Below are 19,101 nucleotides of genomic sequence, written 5' to 3'. Positions count from 1 at the left end.
CAAGAGTCTTAGCAAGGATGATTCCCAGGTACAAAGCTCTGCAGATCAACCAAAGGAAGAACAGCCCCTTCCAAGGCTGAAGAGCTTCATGAACACCCCAAACCCACTCATCTTTCACAATTTTAAAGAAAATGCAATATACAGGACACATTCAGGCTCTTTTTTTCCCATTTCAAAATGACCTTCTTTCTAGGTTCAGGTGGTGACAAGCAAGCACCAGCAGCTAGCTGATAACAGACCGTGAATCCCTTTGAATATGCACCAAGGAACGAGCTACTTCTCCAGAAGACTGTCACATCTGCCCAGGGGGGGTTTCAAGACCACACAGCATGCTTGTCGGATAGAGCACTTGAATCAAATACAAGGTATCTTGTTCCAAATGAAGGTGGCTGAGCAAAATGTTTATCTCTCATAAAAGTTTGCAGAGATAGTCCAGTGGTCATTTCTGTCCATAAGAGCTTTTCCTCCATGGGCAAAGCAATGCATTCCTGTTTCAGCTCTTCAAGGATGGCTTGGCTCAGCAGCAAGGTGTATTTTGACTCTGGAAATCTAACTGTGCCCTTTAGTGCCCAATCACAACTCCCACTGAGATCAACGACTGAGGCAGGTGGGGTACGAACCTACAGCAGCATTCCCATTTGCCTTCTGGGAAGGCTACATGCCAAGTTGCCAAGAGTCTGACCTTCTGCTCTGCAGAAGGGTAGAAAAGCTTGAAATTTAGGAAGAGAAAAAAAAAAAAAAAAAAAAAAAAAAAAAAGTAGGAAAAAAGAAAGAAGGAAAGAAAAAAAATACAAAGCCCCAAAGGCCAGAGCAGTGGCCCCACCCTGCCTGCCAGAGCTGTCTCTCATCTATCTCCGGTGTTGCTCCACTCCCTTTTCAGCCACATTGGCTTCTCCACTTATTATGACTATTGCATGCAAATGGAATGAAATTCAGCCATTTGTGTTACTAGTTTTTTAAATAACATCTCACTTTTCCACAGTCAATTTTCCAGACAGCGGCTCAGTCCAGGGCTCCCCTCACCACCCACCCAAATCTCATTGCACATTTCCTCCAAGTCTGCCTTTTCAAAACACGCTATTATTATGGCAATTCCTTTCTACCTTCTCCTCAGAAGCCATGCCAGACCCCCAGCTGCAATTACCTCCACCGCCACCTCCAGGCCCACCAGACCTACTGTCCCCATGTAGCCCCCTGGCTGAGCACCAGCTCTCAAAGCCAACCCTATATCAGATTTTTCCCTAGGAACCTGCATTCCCCACAGGCAAAGCACAACTGCTTCCGAACAGAATCAGAGCACAGAACTGTAGGTGGAAAGACAGCATCTGCTCTTTTTAGCTGAGCCTCTTCTGCCCACCGGCAGCTCCCAGATGTCTACAACACTCACAGACATCATCCTTCCCTCTTTATGGCAGCCATCACAGATTTGCCATATCCCACATGTAAATTCCAGGTTGAGGTGTTCACAGATTGTGCTTTTGATGACCCAACTAAACAACTTTGCAATTGCTTCAGGTTACATCAAAACATTTTGTTCATCTCCCACAGAGTTCTTGGAGCAATATTTCACCATTTGGCAGTCCCTTTGCTGGGTTTCCTTAACCCATGTTCTCCCATGTAGGGACAGAGCTGAACTTCAGCTCTCATTATAAATAACACCACAAGAAGGGACTGACCCCAGTCTTGATTGCACATCTACTGAAATCAGACAACTGCCAATCTTTAGGCAAGGAGGCCTCACTGAAAGGAAACCACTGTTCAAACAAACAGGAGACCTGCCAAAATAAAGCCCTGCAGACTTGTCCCACTGCTGAATGACACATGCAGTAACTTCATGAAGGGCTCAGACACACAGTCATGCTAGCAGAAGGCAGCAATGTACAGCAGACTGGCTGATCTGTAATGACAGCATATGGAATACAACAGCCATGCACATGCAGGTAATGCTTGTTACCCTTACAGTCCTTTATTGACTTCCACCCTTCCAAGCCAACAACATGGGCAGATCAATGGTGTTCAGAAAGGGAAATCTCCTCCCACACAAGTGGGGAGGAGTAAGCTCAAGGCAGCCCGCTGTGTTGCTGTGCTGTGTCACTGCGTCGGGCTCCTGCCTTTGTAGGGAAAGGGGACGGATCTTGTTTTATTTCCAAACGACACTGTATTTTGGGCCACCCATGAAGCTGCCCAAACTCCAACCTCAGGAGGACGCAGCCTCCCGCTGAGCAAGAGGCAGGAAGTGAGGGTCATAAAACTGCGGTCGAGGAAGGAAGAAAGGAAAGGGGAAGATCAGTTGGCTGTGTTCCCAAGGAGGAGGGAGGCATCGCAATGCCTAGAAAACAGACCACCACAAACCAGTGATGTGATAAAGCAGCTGAATGGCCAGAAGGGCAGCTCTAACATTCTCACTGTGCTGCAGGCATACAACCAGCCAAATCATGCAGCACCAAGTGCCTGAGCACGTTTGCTGTGCACCTGACCAACACAGCTCTCCTTGCCCTGCGCTGCTCAGCTCCCAGTGGGCTTTCCCGTCAGCTCCAGAATTGATGCCAGGAAGACCTCGCCATCACACAGAGAATTAAGCTTGGAAGATACCTAGGCTTGTGACAAAGAGCCCTTCACAGTACAAGGAGATCCCCAATTGACGGCAAACCATTTATGTCTGTGCTATCACCCTAAGCACATAAAATACTGAGCTTCTACAAGAAAATGCTTGGGGATACTCTAGCTTCCAAATGGACAGATATTTTCATAGAGGTCACCCCAAAACACTGCACAGGTTCAGCTAGCTTGTGCCATACCAATGTTTCAGCCCCTCCAAACCTATCTTGCAAATGGTCTGAGCACCAAACAGCTGAGCCTCCCCCAGCCAAAATCCAGCTGCTCAGCTGGCTACTCAGTGTGTCGCACTGAAGGCAAACAATACATGAACAACAAGTTTTACTCATCCTTCACCCATCTCCTTTCAGCCTAAAGAACCCTGCTACTTTCTATTGCATTTCTGCATCTCCACATTTGGGGATCATTCAAAGGCACTCAACTCTGCAGGCACAGGGCTTTGTGCAAGAGAACATCAAGGGAGTCAGAGCATGAAGGTGAGAGGCTGTCATTAGCTGAATTGCCTCAGAGTGCTGTCATCAATCCCCCCCCAGCCCCTACCAAAGACTTTCAGAAGCTCCAAAAACAAAATCACTGCACCACTCCATCACAAAGCACAGGCGCATGCGCCCACCCCCACAGCACTCAGTCCATAAAGCTGCACTTCATTGGAGCCACATCTGTTACTGCTTTAGAGCACGTACATCTGGCTTAATTGAGCACTTGACTTTATTGCTGCTTTATCTCCATTTTCTGAACAGGCCTTGAAGAGAGCGTTCTGTGTGTTTGTGGGCTTTTTCCTTCATTTTAAGGTTTTTTTTTCTCCCCATAGAAATCCCACCTGAAACAGAAAAGCCTTTGCTGCAGTCGCTTGCTTGCTGGGACAGCTTTTTGCTGCACCTCCCCCCACACGATGAACCCCGACCCGAGTACCCTGCTGTATGTTCTTTGACACCACAGAGCTCTGATGCACCATCTCCCCACACTCTGACCCTCCCAGGAAAAAAAAATAAATCAACGTTATTGGCGGAAGGCATTGCAGTGCCTGCCAGGGAGAAAAGAAAGAGAAGAGGAAAAGGTCTCCCTACCCCTGCTGCCTCCAAAACTTTGCCTCCGCCAAGTCACAACAAACAGGAAAGGCAGAATCAAAACACAGCCCCCACGACCCCCTCCATCCACCCAGCTCAGGCTGCATGGGTGCCAGCTTCCACTCACAAACAATTATACTGCAAGCCTTCTTGGGCACATCCTCCCAGGTGGCCTGAGCAGTAGAGAAGTCCAACTCAGGAAGCCTGGATGTGATGCATGGGGTGCTTGAAATCCCTTCCAGAAAGCACTAAGGTCCTTCATGCCCCTTTGCCAGCTCCTGTGCTGGAAGATGCTGGTTCCTGCCCGTGAGGAGAGGAGGACTGACTGCAGAGCTGGCAGTCTCCTCACAAAGCCGCCCCAAATGCTTCCCAGCAGCATAGCACGGCTGCTCCCTCCTGCAGGAAGTAGTTGGGGCAGCACTGCCAGGCTGAGGCATCCTCCCAGGAATCTGTGCCCAACATCCTTCCACAGTTCTCAGACCACAATGCGTCTGGCATGGGCTGGTACCGGCAGCATCTCAGCCCTGGCTCCGGAGCTACCCCAGCCATCTCCTCTCCAACCAGCAGCCCGCCCTCCACACATACACTGAGCCCTGCTCTGCCAGCACTGCTCAGACCCCTCCTTGTAAAAACTCTGCCTTTCAAATCTCCCAATGAAAACAGGCATCCGTGTCCTGTGCCTGCTCCCACTCCTTCCAGAGTAAGATATTAAAAGCACTGTCAGCCCTCCCAATGCCGCGTTCCAGTTTGATTTCATGCTGCGGTGCTGAGTTTGGCCATCTTTTATCCCTGCTGCCTGGTATCTTTTCTCAGATGTCTGCACACAAAAGCCACCCCTGAAGCAGGCAAAAAGCAAGGCGCATTAGCAGTAGCTGAATGAGCTCCCCAGTCCTTCCTGCTCAAGTCCAACAAGACTTCAGGCCCAGAAGAAGAAAAAACTGAATAGAAGAGCTAAAAGAGAGGGGTCAAAATGCAATTAAGCTCTGCACTTCCTACCCTAAACTGGCCGTGGGTGTTGCTGTGAGCTTGAGTTCACAAATGAAATCAGCCCAACATTCAACAAGACAAGCTCCCCTGGACTTCACATCAAAAATCCCCTCCTTAGCTTTCAAAGTGATTTCTGCTGGGTTCTACCCATGGAAAAAACAAAAACAAAAACAACTAAATTCATCTGCACACAGATATTCTGCCTTCTGAAGGAGAGCGTAGACACTACAGTACACAAAAAGCAAAACCCGCAACAAGACCCTCTGACTGCTTGCCTTCAGGGTCATTTGTCCCACAGGCTATGGTTCCATGCAACCCACATTAACCAGTGCTGAGCACAGTTTAAAGGGGGCAGAAGAGGGAGGCAGCAGCAACGCTCACCGTGCAGAGACTGAGCAGCTTCAAGTACAACTGACCATTACAGATGCTTGCCCATCCAGAGGCACAAGCAGGTCGGTCCAGCTGCACACAGCTTGTTGGAAGCCCCAGCACATGACTCTCTTTATGACTCCCTGCCAAGGAATACGTTCTTCCAGTGCAGGACCACCATCAGCAGCTACAGCCATGGTCAGCAGCAGATGTTAGGGAAAGAACAAGGACTGATTCCTTCCTCTTCTGAAAAACCAATGGTTTGGGAGCCTTCCAAGACAGAGGCTGCACACAGATATCCATACTCCATAGTCACCCATTCTCTTATGAATTTCTCTACTACTTCTTTTGGACTAGGTGATCCTTATAGGCCCCTTCCAACTCAAATGATTCTATGATTCTTAGGAACCATTTATACCAAGGATGTTTGCCCCTCTGGACACGTTGTCTGATCTTTTTATGAGATGTTGAATGAAACAAAAGCGCCAACCTTCTCCTCCTTTGCACTATTCACAGCTTTACAGCCCACAAGAACAAGTCAGCAGTAAGACTGACCTTAACATCCAAGGGTAGGTCTTCATACTGTTGAGAAAGATTCTGAAGATCCTTTCATCAAGCTGTGACCTTCAGAAAGCAGCACACACCTGCTGCCTGTCACACAGGTCTCCATCACACCTCTGAAATCAACTGCAGCTCTCACAAGGGGCTGGGAGCCAGGACACCTCTGCTTTAAAGAGAAAGAAAAATGCCCGACCTTTTCACAAATACAGAAGGCCTTGGCACAGGCCAAGGGCACAGGAACAAAGCCAAAGCACATGCGAAACAGCAGCAGTTCTTACTGCTGTCCAATTTGAGATCTGGGACATCACCCCAGAGCAAGCTCATGAGGGATTTGTCACCGGGTTGTGACAAGCTGTGCAGGACTCCAACATGACTGGAGACCTTTACAGTGCCACCCCATCACCACCATGGCAGCTCCAGCCCATCAGCACACTTTCATCACAGGCTGCTCTTTTGCAAAAGCCTGCAGAGCACCTTGGCTGGATCCCAATGAAAGCACCTTCTAATGGGATTTTTCAGGTTTCAAGGATATTGGTGTCTGGCACAGGCTGAAGTAATTAAGATGTCCAACAGATGATCTGGCATTGATTAACTGGCTATTTACCATTACGAATATGACAAAATCCACTCTCCAACTCTGCTCCAAAATACTTGCTATTTCCTAATTGTTTTCTCCCTCACCGTATCCCTACCTTTCACAAAGCACAGCCACAGCCTCTCTGCCACTTCTCTGCTGGGGCCATGCTTTGCCTCATCAAGTAAACAGTGATGATATCAGCCAGGCTGAAGATGGAAGGCTTGCCGAGGGGTAAAGGGAAAACATGCATTGCTCTTGGCAAACAGATAAACCCAGCTTCTACTGAGCAGACCTCAAGATGGACAGTCTCAGCCATATGCATTCACATGTCTGCTTGCACTGTGGACTCTTCCTTCTGAGTACAGGGTAAGAAAACTGTGAGGCTGATCTTACACCTATCAGCTTCACTGAGTCAGTCCCTGTGCTGGTAAGGGTCTGTTCAGCATCAAGTTCTTCCAGACCAGGAGCATCCCTAAAGCTGCAGCAAAGGTGGAGGCTGCTTTCTCTACATCACTAGAAAACATGCCTGGAGGAGCAGCAGGCAGGCAGCCCTGCAGGGAAGGATTTAAAGTCAGAAGCACGGGTGGCATTTAACACCTACAATAACATTAAGACAAATTCAGAGATTGGGATTTATTGCAACAAACAGCAGCAGAGCTGGCAGGTCCAGTTTTACTGGGAACAAATTGGGTCCTCAACCCTGGGTCTCATCACCCAGCATGCAAAGAATGGGAATTGGGTGGGCTGTCAGCTGTACATGCTGCTTCTGTGTATGTGTGATGTACAGATCAAGCTGTATGATGCAGAAAAAGAAAAAAGCCAAGAAAAAATAATGTTTTTTTTTTTTTCACCTATAGATAAGTATACAAAGACTAAAAAGGAATTCATGACCCTTCCAAATGCAAAACTGTTACTAAGATGAAAATTATTTACTAGATGTGACTTACATGGATAATCCAATTAATTAGCCACTGTCACAGTTTACATGAGGGCTGTGATAGCTTCCCCTGGTATGACTTTCAAGTCAAAACAGGGATTCATAATGGTACCAATCTGGGATCTGAACAGGACCAGGAGTCAGGCTTGAGGATGACATACCTTCCTTCTGACCATAAAACTAAAATAAGAAAGCCAAGAGCACCAGAGCTGGATGTATCTAGAAGACCTGATGCTGCATGGTACTTGTTTCAGCTGGCCCCTGAAACAAGTACCTCCACTTGCTCAGATGAGACCAGCTACTGTGGAACTGAATGTAAAATGGAGGTCTACAGATGCTGATTGCTCACAAAAGCTGCCTTGATCCACTGCCATGACTGATGAGGTTAGCATAAATCCTTGAATCAGACAGGAAACAACACAGCACTGATACAGCAAACAGCCCCAGAGACAGACAAAGGAACAAACTCTTAATAGAGCATCAGGTGGTGGAAAGTGTGAGGAACCATCGGAAAAGACATCCAGGCAAATTAACTGGAAAATGGCAGGACGCTGATGAATATTTGGCACCAAAAGAACCATCAGCTTCCCTGGGATGTTCCCAGAATGCAGCTGTCAAGTGAGCCATGAACAGCTTGAAGTGCACACCTTGCTCCTTCACCCCAAGTGCAGCACAACCGCACCAGGGAGCTCAGAGGTGGGTGAGAAGCAAATGCCTAAAACCTAAGCCTCATTAAGTCACAGGAATAAGTTACCCCAGAACAATCTACAAAGGACCACTATAAGCTGGGAAGGAGCCTCCTGAAAGTCTTCAAGGCATGAGACATCTTTGTTTCTTTCCTGCCAGCTTCTGTTTCATTTGCAATTAACGTACCAGAGATGCCAGCTGTCCTTTCCTTGTTTCTGCTGAGGGCTGTAGGCCTCCAAGGGTGTACCTGATGCTTCCTCTTGAAGAATTATTTCACTATCAAGGGCTTCCTAACTTGGTCACATTACCTGTTATCAGCATTGTATAAGAGTGTTGTCTAAAAGAAAACTCCCAGTTTCCCCATGGCAAATATCCACTTTCTGTGCATTTCTCCATCTCCCTCCAAGACCTCTTCTGTTGGAAGTTTAAGGTCACAAAGCACAGATGCCCTCTTTTCACTAAAGATGGAGTTACTCTGCTTTGCCACAGGACAAACTCTAGAGCCTACAGAACATAAACACAGGATACTCCTGCTACCCTGAAATGCTGAGCAATAAAATCTCAGTGAATAAATAAATACATGAAATTTGCTCTAAGACAGAGCACGTCATGCTGCTTGGTTTCTTACCATTAAAAAGAAAAAACCCAAAAAGAGAAAGAAAACAGGCAGAAAACTGAGATCCTGCACCTAGGCAACAGGATTGACAAAGGCAGCAAAAACCTCTACAGCCCCACTTCCCTTGATAATTCAGCTCTTCTTGCAAAACTGGAACATTACTTTAGCATAGATCCAACCGCACTTTGAACCAGACCCCAAGTTCTAGGAGAAAGATTTTATTTTGCATTTGGTGGATAAATATTGATCTTTAACAGCTACTCTCCCATGACTTTGCCAAGCTGAAGGAACACTGGCATGGCAAGGTCAGCACATTACCCTGGGCAATGACAAGAGTAAGGAGAACATGCAAGAGAACTAAAAGATCATTATAGTTTTTGCCTAAGGAACAAAAACCCATCCCTGGTGGTGGTGCAAGGCTGTCCCAAGGCACTGAATCAGCCCATGCCATCAGCCACACAGTATCACCCAACTGGAAAGCTGCTGCCCTTCCCTCCAGGTGCCACATGGAGATGTTCAGGAAGGAGAGCACTCCAGCCAGCAGGAGATGCCACGTTTTCATATGGGATATTATTAGGGCTGAGTTATGGCATGCTGTCCTCATGCCAGCACTCCTCTCTAGCTCACAGTGCTCTTTGCTCTCCCAGTCTTTGTTTCTCTCTCGTATCATGAGGGAGCAGCCAAGTCCTCCCCTGCCAAGCTGTCCTCACCACACAGACTCCCGCTCCCCTGGAGCTCTTCTCTGCACCTGCACCGGCCCACAGCCATCTTTTTTTTTTCCAAGCTCATGACTGCAGCCCAGGGCTTGCCAGCTGCTTTCAGAGGGGTTAACACTTCCCTCCTCCCCACTCGAGGCTTCTCTATGTTTTTTAAGGTGAGACTGGGTTTTGCAAAGAGCTCTGTTCAAAGTCTCTAGCCTGGACTCCAGCTGCAAGCCCCAGCACAGCGCTATTGTATTTTATCCCATTTCTGACACTGTCAGCCCTTTAGATCAACTCTTCAGAAGTTTTCCTGAACTTGCTCTCCACATCAACGATTCCAACTTGGTGCAACTAAAGACCTTCACACCTACCAAGGCCATCAATGCGGTTTGCTGGTTTGGGTTGATTCATTTTTAAATGAAAAGAATCATTCATCAGACAAAATAGTATCTCAGCCCAGCATGCTCTGCCTCTATTCGGTTCCCAGCGCATTCCACCTGTTCAACATTTACCTACAAATCTTTAATTACTCTTTCCCTCAGATCCATTACAAGATCCACTACTGAGGTCATGTTGAGGGGGTCTGTACTGGTATCTCCTTCAGAGAGCCCATATACTGGGTCCCTATCTGCTACTTACCACCATGATCTAGGAATCTGCATTCATGCCACAGCAAATTTCTGTCCTGTTCACTTCAGGAAGTTCCTGGCCTCTGCTCTCCAACCAATTTCTATTTAGTTGTTTGTCTCCTGTTTCTCCCATTAATTTTTAAAGTTTCCATGTCCTCATCCTCTCCAACTGCACTTAGATCTGAAATGAAGGCTAGTTCATGCTGGAGCCATACCTAGATCATCATCTTTAACCTCCACGAAGTCCTTACAACACAGCAGCTTCAATATTTATATAGCTGAGAAACCTGTTGCTATTTGTTTTAATTTCCTTTGCCAGGCCTAACGCAGCTTGACTTTTGGCAATTCTCATTCTATCCCTACCCCTCCTGACCTCTAAGACAATGCCTTTTTTTTTTTTTCCTTCCCTTTTTGCTGATTAGTCCACTTTTCCATTCCTTACAGATGCTCTGCTTAATCCCAACTATCCTTTTTAAGGTGGCTATCCACCAGCTTCAGCCTGAAGCCTTTTCATACTGAGTGCTCTCCTCTTGCTCGGGATCCCCAGCTCAGTGAATTCCCACACCTCTGACCTGGAGGAAGGCTGCACGTCCTCCACACTCACATTCCCATGCTTCTCTGCCCAGATGACTTCACCAGCCAGGTTTGGTTTTTGTTTTTGTTTTCAGTTTTCAAAGTTTGCCCTTTCAAAGACAAGTATCTTAGTTCCAGACTGACATTTGTTTAGGCTTCCATTTAATTTAAAAGGAATCCATTTTATGAGCGCTAAGTCCAAGATTCCTCTGTACAACCAGGCCCTTCTGTAACATCAACACTAGTTACCAAAACAAAACCTAAAATAGCTCCTCCATTTGCTGGTGTTGTTACTATTTAACGAAAAAAATCTGTGCTATTACATCCAGGAATATCTGTTTTACCTTATTAATACAATGTGTTTGCCAATGTGTATTCCTAGATATAAAGATACATTCCTAAGCTCCCACAGCAATATTATTTTGGAAACATTTATCTTTCTAATAACATTACATAGAGATCCATCCACACAACCTCTGCCACCTCTCATTTCACAGCTTGCAGCTTTAAACTATCCTCCCATGGCTATTTCCCTAGGCTCTTATATGAACTGCCATCTCCTTAGATACCTCCATCTCCTTAGATACCTCCAAATGGTCCAACCACCAGCATTTAACTCTGAAAACAATCAGTCCATCACAGGAACAAGCCTTAGATTACAGTCCCACTTAGCCAAACGTGGATGGCAGAGGACAAAGAGCAAAACAGCACACACTTCCACACAGCACAACCACTGTCAGCCCACGGGCTTCCTAAGCTAGAGCTGGTTTCTGTGCATTCAGTAACCCCCCCCAATAACTTCCCATTTCCCCTTGAGCACAGAAATGTTGACTCGTGTTCCCATCCTTGGTTTGTCTGAGAAAGCTGTCCCAGTGAATGCATTTGTTATGGAAGTCACAGGCTCTGGCATGTTTCTTCATCAAAACCAATGTTGTCCAGAAAAACAGAAAATGCAAACAAAAGCGGATGAATTAGGCTAAGACAAGAATGAATGCTGGTAGACAGAAGAGTCCCAGTGCCCTTCTTGATACCGACCACGAGGCCAAAGAGCTTTGCTTTCAGTAGTGCCTTTGTTTCTGCTCCCATTCCAATTGTTGTGTGCTGTGTTTCACAGTAAAGTCCTTGAAAACAGCTCCTGTGGCCCTGGTTGTAATCTGCTTAAGGTACTTTACACTGAAGCAATATAACTGACTTCAGGGGAGTTATTCCTGACATCAGGAAGGTCCAACTAAGAGACTCAGGGCCAAGTTCATGAGCTGGGATTCAAAAGAACTGGATTCAAGCTCTTCTACCTCCCCCCTCCTTAAGAGGCCTTAAGGAAGTCACTTTATCCCAAAGTACAAAAAAAAATCATAAAATTCCCATCCTTGGACAATGACTGCTAGATCAATCCAGCACATAAAAGGACATCCTTGTAACAACAGCAAGGACAGTCACACCAGATATTTATGTTCAAATCCCTTGCTCTGACACTGTGCATTTAGTACCATATAAACAACCCCTCCCCCCCCCCCCCCTTTTTTTTTTGGCATGCTATTCTCCCTGCACATAAAAGCTAAATGAAAAGGAAAAAAAAAAACAACAACAAACAAAAACAACAAAGCAAGAGGTTTCTTTCTCTCATCAACTCTGAAAAGGCAGGAGCTGCTTTGTGAAATCTGAGAGGAAGAGGATTGTAGCAATTACCTCACCTGCCTCACTCCAAGGATTGCCTCTTCACAAGAAGCCCCAGTGCACTGCAGCTGCCCAAACCAAGACAACCCCAGGCACTAACCCTGAGCTGTGGGACTGACTTGCTTTTTATCTCAGGCAATGCAGATTAAGCAAAGCTGACCCCATGCAAAACCCCAGGAGAAAACAGCTGCCCCTGCCTGCCTGCAGCAAACACACCTCACTGTATCACCTTGTTGCCTGCTAAAAAACTCCTGCTCTTGCTTGGCACCAGGCATGGTGAGATTACGGAGCGAGGCTGAGGTTAGGCACTCCTCAAACTCAGGACTTTCAGGAAAAAACTGGGTGCGTCTCTTCTTCCTCCCATAAAATAAGAATCAGCAATTTTGCAGAAGCCATTTGCATTTTCTCAACCCAATCGTTTCTCATATCAAAGAGGTGTACGTGCCAAAATGTACGTGAGCCTAGGCACATAAGAGCCTACAGTAGTCTCCGGCTTGCCCTTAAGAAAAGTCATGCTGCAGTGAGCTCCCTACTTATGGGGAGATCATTGCTCCCAGTTCGTGAGTAGATTCAGACACTGAGGTTCAGGCCTGCAAGAACCTCAAGACCCCACCAGGAGCAAAGGTCATACGGCCTCCCTCCCAAAAGTCATAAATCTGACTCCATATCTAAGACAGTCAGATGCTGTTGTTATCACCAAAGATGACCACCTTGACCTGAGGTCCTCTGAGGACAACAGAGTTCTAGCATATAACTTGCTGAACAAACCCATTTAGAGATAATCTTGTCTCCCAAATCCTTCTTCAAAGAAAAAAAACAGCCAGGCCGCTGGGGATACACAGCTCTCCTCTTATCTCATTGCCTCATGGCTGGATTAGCTAATAAGGATCTTCAGGTTCAGGTCCAGAAGCAGAGCTCCTCAAGTCCACCTGCTACTGCTGGTCCTCCTGGCCTGCTGAGACTCAGAGGCTGCACTGCGGACAAGGCTCTGGTTTTGGAGGCCTTCATCATCCTCCTCAAATGCACTAAGATTTCAGAGCCCTCTGAAACCAACACTGCACTGTCCCAGTGCTTACAGCAGAGCAGAGAGGCAAGCCGGAGTAACTGAAGGTCATCTGTTCAAGATCATGCAGGCGTCAGTGGCAAAGCCAGGAATAGAGTCCTGGACTCCCAACTCCAGCTCTTGTTTTTCCACAATGGATAGTGTAATTCCAGGATGAGGCAACTAGTCTTGCACAAGTCCAGACTGGCTGCTCCACTCACCATAAGGAATGTTCTTGCTTGCTCTCCATTGTATGGTCATAATGGCCATGGGTTTGGAAGGAGAACAAGGCAAAGACAAAGCAACAATACAGTGGTATAGGAAGGCAGCCTGCTCTCTTGTGCTGCCCTACCTCCTCAGCTGGTTATGATCTCTTCCACAAAATGAAATAACAAGCGGATGACTAATGACTGGAAGATGAGAGTGCTTTGCTGAAGCAATGCAGCAGGGCAAAGGACTCTTGCCAAGGGTAATGGAGAATCTTATTTCACTGCTTCCATGAAGATAGCGGCCATCTGCCTACCTCACCAGATCCATCATGCCTTCATTGCATTGGCCTATCGAAAAACAACCCTTATCTCCCACTGAAGGCAGTGATTAATGCTTCCAAATCACCTTAGTTGCTCTGAACTCATTTTCCCTTAATGAGCTAGGCTAGGTCTATGCTCTTCTACCACAGCTGTTCACAGGCATCTATCAGAGAGATCTCAAGTGCCCAGCAAAGGAGCATGAACGGGATCAGCTAGGAAATCCCCAGATGGCCTACAGGGAGGGAGAAAGAAAAAAAAAAGTTGCAACCGCATGATGAAATCTCTTGCATTTCAGTAAACCTGCCCTAACCAGTTCCCAAACAGGGTAATTTCTTCCTAGGACAGCTGTTTGGTCATGTACAGATGTCCAGAGGCAGCTATCCCCACGTTCCTTTGCCTTCTCTCCACCACTTATTCCACTACTTCAATTATATCTAATACTGTCTTACTTCTGGCTTCAAGCAACAGCTCTCTCATTTCAGCCAAAGACACTCTTCCCTTTGTTCTCCCTCCTCCCTGCCCCCATGCCTTCACTGACTCTTGCACTGGAACAACATTAGCTTGTGACCCTGCCCCTCTTTCTGCTCTCATGCCAAACAGGCAGCAATCCAAACCCATTTCATACAAGGATTCGCACCTGGAAGACCCGCTAGGAACAGCAGCAGTTTCTGTAGCAGCTTACCCTGAACACGAGGGCTGTGCTGAGCTGCATGATCAAAAAAGACTTGGAGAAAATGAATTGAACTCTAGCAGCAGAAGAACCATTTGGAGAAGGGGATAAAAAAGGGTTTGAGAAGGCAAAAAGAAACAAAAAGTTGCCCAGAGAGGTGGTGGATACCCCATCCTTGGACACAGTCAAGGTTGGGCTGCAGGGCCCCCGAGCATCTGATTAAGCTGCAGATGTCCCTGTTCACTGCATGGAGTTGGACCAGACAGCGTTCAAGGGTCCCTTCCAACTCACCCTATTCTATGAATTGCATCAGTACGTCTGGATCTCACACAGAATATTCTCAAGCATTTTAAAAACATAAATTGACAAGGCCAGTTTCAGCTGTTCCGTTGCCCAAGGTGACAATGCACTAAGCATGTCCTCCAGAGAGCAGAACCAAGGAGGCCAGCAGTCCAGGGGACTGGCACAGAGGAATGCTTCCCATGCAGTTCTTTGACGTCAAATTTAAAGTATTAAAAGGGTCTCTCTGCCAATTTTCACAAGATGAATAACAAATAGTTCAAATGGCTTCAAAGATTATTACACTGGGCATGCAATGGAATGACTGAAACATGGGAAATGTCGCCACTTGCTTGTTTAAAAAATAGGCTGAAAAATCTTGATTATTTTTGTTTGCAGAAGACTGGACTCCCACAGTCTAGAAAGATTGAAGAGGGACCATACATTCACTTAGCACCAAATCTTTCCTTCCCAAGCGTGATCCATCCCCAAAATCCAACCTAGTGCAGACGTATCCAGTGGGGCAAGAACTCAGGGTGCCAGACAGCAGCTGTGCACTACTGCAACTGGACAAGGAAAATAAAGGAAAAAGGACTTTGCAAGCCCAGTCAGAGGTGTAAGACAAGCCAGTGAGTGTCCTAAGAAGGTGGTCCATAGGATACCCACCCAACCAGGCCGCCACTTTAGATCCTCACCCTCCCTGCAGAACACATGGCCTCCAGGAGGGGAGCAAAGATAGTTTTTGTTAGGGAATAAGATCCAGAGAGGCCATGAAGACAGACATCTCTGGAACAGGAGTCTCAGCAAGTGATCTCCCACAGCCAGAAAAACTGACTAATTAGATACGTCTTCAAGTCCCCAAGTGGGGAGGTGCTTGAAAAAGCCAGAACTTACAACAATGATATTTGTAACTGCTGTTACTTGTTATCTTCTCAAGATGTTGACAGCAGCACTTAGCAAGTACACAACAGTGAACAGCTTAAATGTGATAATCCTTTTCTAAAAAAAATAAAAATCACATTTTAACCCTCAAAGAACACTTTTCCATCCCACATGGGACCTGAGGGATCGCCAAAACGATTTAAAACCTCAGCAAACAACAGCTCTTGGAGGTGATAATCAAACCCCTGTTGCTCACATGTGACTCATAAGGTCCACTTTCTCATACCCTACAGTTTCCAGCTGGGTTCCATCAGCAAACCATCAACTGCTCCTATGTACAGATGAACAGATAACTAGTAAAGTGACCTAATTAATATCAGTACTCTGGGGTGACAGGTCTAGCAAAGCTTGAGGGTGTTTGTATTTTTTAATGTAGCTTTTTCCTGAGACTATACTTAGAGACTGTCAGCTCTCTGATGCCCAATAGGGCTGCAGTAGAAGCTGAGCTGCATCAGTACGCTAACATGGTGAAGTCCCACCACCCAGCAACTGTTTCACAAAAGCCATAGGAAAAAAAAAAAAAAAAAAAAAAAAAAAAAAAACACAACAAAAAACAGTATCTGAGAGCTCAGTCCTTCCAGTGAATGTTCTGATTCAAAAGTTTTCAGGGTAGCCATAGAGACAAAGATAATCCACACGTGCCCACACACACGGCTCATCTGGAAGGAAGCCAGGCTCAAAATGGGACAGCCAGTACGCTGCTTTAAAATGAGAAATAGAAGTCATTACTGAGCACAAAAGCTAAACAATGACCACGTTCACACTTTATTGCTCAGCTGTCCTCCTCATAGAGTCAGTATGGTGTGACAGATTTTAATAGGGAAGGATCTGCTCTTGCAAGTTTGAAGTTCTCCTCTGATAGAGACAAACGCTGTCAAAGCTGATGAACCTAACAACCACCACCACCATACCACATCCCATCTCTAGCCCTCCAAAAATGATCAAGAAAAGGAGCTGCAGCAGGCTGGAGGATGCAGCAGGAGGATGCAAGCACTGGCATGTCCAGGGCCCCAGGGAGGGGCAGAGGTGAAGCACAGCCCAGGGCTGCTCTCAGCAGCTGGGGCTGCGGCACTTGTTGCAGCAGGAGGAATTAGTAACAGGCATAAGGAAAGGTGGGGGTGTCAGATTCAAGGCCTGTGCTGCTATAGGAGAGCACCAAAAGGGTCTTTGGGAAGGGCTCCAATCAGCAATTTTTAGCTTGGATTTACTTATCAGATCATTCTTCAGCCCCCTGACTGCAGCCCGTTAGACATACACAGATACCCTGGAAACAAGAAAGGCAAACCAATTATTTCCCTTCCTTAAGCTTTTGGAGAATCAAAAGAAAATACAAGCAGCAACAGCTATCTTTGCAATCTTCAGTTCCCTCCACTGCCTGGGAAGAGCAGAAAGAAGAGCCCACGTTACCCCATCCCCTGGCAGTTCAGCTGTTTGCATCATCGCCGTGAATCAGCCAGCCTGCGTGTGGGTGCTGCCCACGCTGGCAGGTACAGGCATCACCCACAGCTCAGACCCCACTCTCTTGGAGGATGGTGAAGGCCATCAGGAAGCTACCAGAACAGCACAGCATGGCCAGGAGAAATCTTTCTTCCACAATAATGTTACAACATCAGCAACAGCTCCATCTCACATCTGAGTTGTTTGAGTAAAATGAAACACCGAGCTCAGCCATCGCCTTCCAGAGCCACAATTACTGCAGCAAAGGCCCTGAGCTTTTCCCAGTATCTTTACTCTGAGACCACATTCAGGTTATGACTCCAAAGGACCACAAACCTCTGCTTCTGAGGTTTCCTCCTGCAAGGAATGTGAATGGCTGAGAAATGCGAGTGGCTTTCCCACACCGATCCACAGAGGGAAGCCGAGACACCAGGCAACCACAGCCTTTCAGGAAAGAATTCGGGCTGAAAAATGATGGCTCTCCCTCCTGGCGGGGTAACCCTACACTGGGAGGGACTCTCGACCTGCATCTGCACTGCAGCCACTCGCGCCAAGCAGAGCTCCCAGCGCACGAGGGCTGCCGGATCAGGACTGTACGTACGCGTTAAGACTCTTTCTAAAGCACATTAGTCAATGAAGGAACCCAGCAGGAGCCTGGTTGGGCTGGTGGACAAAAAGGGGGGGAAGGGGAAAACTGTGACAAATTGAAAATTCAACATGGATTGCGTAACAGCATGAATAATTCCTTTCAAGCCAGAAGGGATTCCTGCAAAAGAAGTCATTTACTGCAGTCCATCCGTTCTGTTTAATGACAGGACCCCCAAATGGGTTTTTTTCCCCCCCAAAAAAATAAAGTACTCCTTACAGCCCTGTTGCAATCTTTAAGACGCAACTGAACTTCCATGGTTTGGTTCCCACAGCTCTTCTCTGCCAAACGGGTGACACTGGAGACAGACTTCCTCACTTTGTCTGGGCAAGGAATTTGTTCAAAATGGCAAAAATGCTCATTCCTTCTTGCTGGAGGCAAATTAATAAAAACAATGCAAGGGAGATTCATAGGAGAGAGGAGAAAATCTGCTGACAAATATTTTCTCTAAAACGGGAAGTGAGATTTATTAGACTGCGGGATCATCTCCCAGCAGGAAAGAGGAATTGGCAAAACCAAGGAAACACTGGAAAAGCGGAGGAAAGAAACCCAGCAGTAAGGCCTATTGAACTCACTTTTGGAAATGCCACTCAATATCAGCCCTGGGGCTGACGGTTTCCTCTCAGCAACGGCCAAGGGCAGCAATGGTGCAGCAAGAGCACTGGTTCCCAGAGGGAGAGCCAGGCACTGCAGGAACGGAGCACAGCACACCTTGGGCCCTATCACCTGTGTGGATGCTCTGACGTCTAATTCGGAAGCAGAACTCACACTGCAGCCTGTCTCTCCAAGCAAACACTAACAGAGCCTTACTCCTCTACCTGACCAGGAATCTCCACCAGACTTCTAGGGAGGAAACCAGTCAAACCTCGGCACCACCTCACCAGCAGGGAGCTGCTCAATGGATCCAAAAGCTCTATAGGAATCAAACTAAAAATGCATCCTGTTCATTGGGACCCTTCAGAGCCAAGCTCACAGGCTTTGGAGCTGCTTCTTGAATTCCACATCACACTATTTACCTAAAAACAGACACCCAACTTCCCACCAAGCCTGTCTTGTACATGTCCCACTTCACAAGTTCCTCCCCTCTCCTCGGCAGCCCCAACTTCTCCTCCACTCCACAGAACTCCATCCCCACAACTATTTTCCACCTCTACCCCAGTTCCCCTTCCTCTCTCCTTTGCTTCCCACATGAATACTGTGAGGACTAACTCTCCTCCCAGCCAACTACTGACCCCATTTCACTAAGGAGAGCCCAGCTGTCTACCACAAACTCCATGGTTGGACATGAAGATAGCAAGCTGGGTGTCTAAGAAACCATTGTCACTGATCTTATTTTCCCTGCTTGTCTGTCCCTATTTAGGGGTAGGGACACCTGGAAGCAGTTCAGAGCCCCTTCTTCTCTGACTCCAGCTGCACTGCACAAGTGCTGACTCAGGCATGAGCAACACCCGTGCGACGGCATTGCCTGCCCTGGGCACCCAGACAGCCCACACCATCAGCCAAGAACGTGTTCTGCCCCAGTGAATCACACATCAACCCCAGCAAGTCCTTTCATGACCCA

The 19,101-nt window shown here is 47.0% G+C and overlaps 1 protein-coding gene across 2 annotated transcripts in view; it reads right to left on the bottom strand.

Moving 5' to 3' along the window:
• IGFBP2 (insulin like growth factor binding protein 2) overlaps nucleotides 1-19,101 on the bottom strand; it is a 51,215-nt gene that overhangs the window by 13,153 nt on the left and 18,961 nt on the right. The window lies entirely within an intron of this gene.

The sequence above is a fragment of the Excalfactoria chinensis genome, chromosome 7 (assembly GCF_039878825.1).
Source record: "Excalfactoria chinensis isolate bCotChi1 chromosome 7, bCotChi1.hap2, whole genome shotgun sequence".
In the NCBI taxonomy this organism is placed as follows: Eukaryota; Metazoa; Chordata; class Aves; order Galliformes; family Phasianidae; genus Excalfactoria; species Excalfactoria chinensis.
This window is presented reverse-complemented; position numbering and strand designations above follow the sequence as displayed.